This window comes from Rhinoderma darwinii, chromosome 1 (assembly GCF_050947455.1).
Source record: "Rhinoderma darwinii isolate aRhiDar2 chromosome 1, aRhiDar2.hap1, whole genome shotgun sequence".
Lineage (NCBI taxonomy): Eukaryota > Metazoa > Chordata > Amphibia > Anura > Rhinodermatidae > Rhinoderma > Rhinoderma darwinii.
This window is the reverse complement of record NC_134687.1, coordinates 162158864-162164863: the sequence shown is the minus strand read 5'-3', so window position 1 is coordinate 162164863 and position 6000 is coordinate 162158864.

Here is a 6000-nt window from a genome sequence, read left to right as displayed (position 1 = left end):
GCTTGTTCATTACACTAATTTAATGCACTGTATAAGAACGAGAGCGCCCCCCCCCCCCCAAGGTGCAGTGCCCTAGATTAGTATAATGCTCTGATCGGAGGTCTGACAGTCCACCTCTAACATGAAGATTCCGATCTTCCAGTGACCTCCTGCAGAGGAATCATCTGGTTCAACATGCCTCCTGACCCACTTAGTTGAATGCTGCCTTTTGTGGCCCGGTTTAAGGCTTGATTTAGTTTACGGAGGACCATCCTCTTCTGCCATAGATGATTACTGTTATTGATGATATTGTGATAAGCAGTGCCCACAATCACAATAATCAGCACTCGATAATGCGATAAGCGGCACCCAATGTAGAAATATAATTAAAATCTACAAAAGTGATGCACATCGACAAGGGGTGATAAACCAGCCAGAACATACATCAGATAAGAAGGGGGACACTGGTGACAATGCAGAATAAATTCCTTACAGAAACTGCACACATGTGTTAGCTAGGTCCAAATAGGTGATTCCAAAAGATGCCATAATACAAAAGAAGGAGCTGGCAGGGGGAGAGGTAGAAACAAAAGACACTAGTTGACCCTCAGGGGACATTAGCTGTGGAAGGGTGAAGCCTGTATGTTTTGGGGGTGGCAAAGAGAAGTTCATCAAGCGTCACTTCCATACTGGGATCTGGAGAAAGTCAGAAGTCACAGTAAGCGGCCGAGCATGGTGTGCACAACCATTGGAGCTTACAGGGAAGAGCCACCTCTAAAAACAGGACACGGTCTGAGCTCTGCTATATCTGACATATTCAACACTATTGTATCTCTGACATGACACACACTCACTCAGCCCTGCTACATATGAAATATTCAAATCTGCTGTAAGTGATAGACTCAGCACACCTACATCTGAATTTGTGAACGCAGCAGCATTTTATATAATCAGCACTACTACATGGTCTTGTTTTGACACCCCAATGGTATGTTCCCACAGGTCGGATATGCTGCGTAAAAGTACGAAGCGTATCCGAACTAGAACCTGCAGGGAGTTTGGGACGAAAAAAAACACACCAAATCGTGGTGCAGATTTGGGGATCTTGGCTGCAAAAACCTTTTTTGAAAAAGAAAAAAAAAAAGTCAATACTTACCCCAGGGCGTTTCCATAGCGATGCGACCCTCTTTTCTCCGTGAAGCACGCCCTCTTGTGATGACACTGCAGCCCATGTGACACATGAGATGAAACGTCATCCCAGGAGGCCGGGCTACACAAAGAACCGGTGGGAAGAAAAGGAGCCGGCGCTATGACAATGCAAGTAGGGTAAGTATAGACTTTATTATTAATTTCTTTTAAAAAAAAAAGGTTTTCTTCAGACTTGCGATTTTTGCAGCAGATTTGAAGCATTTCCGCTGCAAAAATCGCAACATTTTCTATTTGTTGCGGGTTTTACCTCCCAATTGAATTCAATGGAGAAAACTTGCAACATAAGTGCATTGATTCTGCAACATAAATGGATATGTTGCGGATAAAAAAAAAAAAAAAAACACATCGCAGGTAAATTTATGAACGTATTTGCAGTAGATTTTTTTGGGCAGCGTGTGGATGACATTTGTACAAATCTCATCCACTTTGCTTGCGTATTTTCTGTACAGAATTTCGTTGCAAAAATGCTGTGGCATGTACGCTACGAGGGAACCTAGCCCTAGGGTATGCAGAAAATTGGTTTGAGGACCAAGCCAATCTTGGCCTTAAGTATATAAACAATTATTTTTTTTAAAAAAACACAAAAAAGGCCATACTTACTAGGTAGGTGGGTGGGTGAAAACCCGTTCCCATCAGGACACAGACGGGTCAAAGAATGCTGCAGAAGGAGTGTGCATTAAATAGTGATAGCCCCTCCCACTAGTCTTGAGGGGAGTGGCGGACTAAGTGCTCAAAGGTGTGCGATAAATGAGTGTCAGTGTAGTGCTAGGGTGTGAAATGTATGGTAAAAAATAAATATTTATGTATGAAAGTGTCAGAACTGTGTAATAATGTAATAAAAATAAATAAATAAATAAATGTGATGAATAGGGGTCAGTGCTGTGAATAGTACATGGGGTGTCAGTACTATGTGTAATACGTGGAGGGATAATGTGCTGGTCGTCAGGCATGGCGTATCTTGCCGAATAACAGCCTATTTGTAACGCCGCTAGTGTTAGCTAAAGACTCGCAAGGCACTGGGGACCCTTGACGTTGGGTTGCAAGCTTTGCGTATTTTGGCCAAAATAACAACTAATACCCCATGTTTCATGGATATTTCTTACTACGTATACTACACTTTTTTTCAGGACGCAGCCGGGTCTTATATGCTGGGAGGGCATGATGTGCTGGCGTTTGGTTTGGAATGCAGAGCAGCCCGCTTTAGCTAACACTAGCGGCGTTACAAATAGGCTGTTATTCGGCAAGATACGCCATGCCTGACGACCAGCACATTATCCCTCCACGTATTACACATAGTACTGACACCCCATGTACTATTCACAGCACTGACCCCTATTCATCACATTTATTTATTTATTTTTATGACATTATTACACAGTTCTGACACTTTCATACATACATATTTATTTTTTACCATCCATTCACACCCTAGCACTACACTACACTGACACTCATTTATCGCACACCTTTGAGCACTTAGTTCGCCACTCCCCTCAAGACTAGTGGGAGGGGCTATCACTATTTAATGCACACTCCTTCTGCAGCATTCTTTGACCCGTCTGCGTCCTGATGGGAACGGGTTTTCACCCACCCACCTACCTAGTAAGTATGGCCTTTTTTGTGGTTTTGATGATATCTATGTCCCATTTTTTCTGTTTGTGTTTTTAAATTATTATTTTTGTCTCTGTATTCATACAGAGGTCATAACATTCTTATTCTTTGGTCAACGTAGCTGTACAAGTCCTAATTTTTTTTGTGGGGTGAATTGTACTTTATTTTTGTGCCACTTTTTGGTACATATTCATTAGCCTTTCATTTTATTAATTCATGCTAATTAATTCATGCCAACTCAGAGAGGAAGTTAAAGGGACAGGAAGAATTTACAATATATATGTGTGTGTGTATATATATATATATATATATATATATATACACACATACACTGAAAACAAAACGACCCATTTTTTTAATTACATATAATTGTCACATACAGCTTATCAATATCTGATACAAATATTTTTTTTTATGGAAGTGTTCATTTAAGTCTTGTGAAATGTCTGATCTACTAGATCTGCCTTTGTAAACTTTAGGTGCCATTATTGAGAAGTGGAAGTATATAGGAGTAAGGGTATGTGCACACACAAACTCAACAACGTCTGAAAATACAGAGCTGTTTTCAAGGGAAAACAGCTCCTGATTTTCAGACTTTTTTAAGCCACCCACGATTTTTTGGAACTGTTTTTCTATAGTCTATGGAAAAACCGCTCCAAAAATGGCTGAAGTGACATGCACTTCTTTTCCGCAGCTGTTTATTTACGTGGCCGTTTCTCAAAACGGCCACGTAAAAAAACGGCCCGTCGGAACAGATCACCGTTTTCCCATTGCAAGCAACGGGCAGATGTTTGGAGGCGTTCTGCTTCTGATTTTTCGGCAGTTTACGGCCCGAAAGTAAGTCGTGTGAACATACTTTAACAGCGCATGGAACATAAAAATCACCTATCCTCTGTAACATCACTCACTACAGAGTTCCAAACTGCCTCTGGAAGTGACATCAGCACAAGAACTGTGTCCAGAGCTCATGAAATGGGTTTCCATGGTTGAGCATCTGGCTAAGATCACCATTCTCAATGCCAAGTGTCTGCTGGAGTTGTGTAAAGCATGCCGCCACTGGACTCTGGAGCAGTGGAAAAATGTTCTATGGAGTGATGAATCGCGTTCCATTATCTTCCAGTGATGGACAAATTTGGGTTTGGTGGATGCCAGGAGAGCACTACCTGCCAGAAATACATAGTGCCTACTGTAAAACGTGGAGAAGGACTGTTGATCTGGCTCTGTTTGTCAGAGTCACGCATACAACTTTGTGACAACAGTTTGGGGATGGCTCTTTCCTGTTCCAGCATGACTCTGCCCCTGTACACAGATCTAAGTCCATAAAGACATGGTCTAATGTGGTGTGGGGGAACTCAAGTGGCCTGTATAGAGCCTAACCTCAACCCCACCCAACATCTTTGGGATGAATTGGAATACCTATAGCGAGCCAGACCTTCTCATCTAATATCCGTGCCTGACCTCGCAACATTTTTTGGGCTAAACGGGCACAAATTCCAGACACTCCAAAATCTCATGGAAAGCCTTCCCAGTGGATTGGACGCTGTTAAAGTCGTAACAGGGTCCCAACTCCATATTTACACCAACGGTTATGGAATGGGATGTACAACAAGCTCTTATCGGTGTGATGGTCAGATGTCCACATTCTTTTGGCCATATTTAGTATGTTTATACATTGTGGGTTCATTCATATACTTGATTAGGATCTACATAAGCTCTTCATGACAACTTTGCCCCTGACAGAAACAAGCATAGGAAATGTCATCAGAACCCGTCAGTTTTACAAAGATGTAGGATATGTAACTTGAAGCAATTATATCTCAGCATAGATACTGATAAGTCTCCTTTAAAGATTTTTTTTCAGGGGAATTTCTGTGAGCCTAAAATGGGAAAATAATAACTTTTAATAACTTTTCATATACTTACCCAATTTCACATTGTGGTCTGCCTGGTCCGCTGCTGCTCTCTGTTGCGAATCCAGTGACAGATCATCACTATGGACAACACACATGGAGATTCAGACCATTTCAAAATTCTGCTGATATCCTTGGCTCTGACACAACTAGGGTGAGTAGGAAGGTATAAACTGCTCATAACCAGACTCCATGCTTGTGGCTCATGTTTGCTTAGATTGATTTATAAGTAAACAGCTCCCACTCTGTACCATACACATGGCTATGATCAGTCTCTCCCTCCTGAGATAAATGATCAATTTATCTAAATGGTAAGGCTGGGTTCTCATGTCATAGTCAAAATGCTTTTTATTCTGCGAACCACAGCAAAATAGCGTGTTTTTGCCGCAATAATAACTCATTTTGACTGCGATGTGAGGACCCAGCCTAAAGTGAGAGGACGAGGTGTTGTCAAGACTATTGCACACCATTTAAGAGTAATTGACACATATTTTAAAGTATAAAATTCCAGGATGAGGCCTTGTTTACACAATGAAAATTTGATGCAGATTTTGCATGCATTTTTTTGAAAACATAACCAGAATTGGATCCAGGAGCGGAGACACTAAGGATTTCCTTTATATAATCTTTTGTTTAGGTTCCATTCCTGGTTTTGGCTTAAAAAATACATGAAAAATTCTGGCTGTAAGAACAAGGCCTGATTAACCCCTTAATGACCGGGCCATTTTGCACGTTAATGACCAAGGATTATTTTTTGTTTTTCCACGGTCGCATTCCAAGAGTCGTAACTCTTTTTTTATTCCGTCGACATAGCCGTATAAGGGCTTGTTTTTTGCGGGACGAGTTCTATTTTGTAATTGTACCATTTTTAGATGCTTATAACATATTGATTAACTTTTATTAACTTTATTTTAGGAGAGAATTGAAAATAAGCAGCTATTCCAGCATTGATTTTCACGTTATAAGTTTACGCCGTTTACTATGCAGCGTAAATAACATGTTAACTTTATTCTGTGGGTCGGCACGATTACAGGGATACCAAATATGTAAAGGTTTTATATGTTTTTCCTACGTTTGCACAATAAAAACCCTTTTAGAAAAAAATTACTTGTTTTTGCATCGCCGCATTCCAAGAGCCGTAACGTTTTTATTTTTCCGTCGATGTGGCCGTATGTGGGCTTGATTTTTGCGGGCCAATGTGTAGTTTTTATTAGTACTATTTTGGGGTACATAGGACTTATAGATTAACTTTTATTTTATTTTTTATGGGGGGAATGGGAGAAAAGAGAGA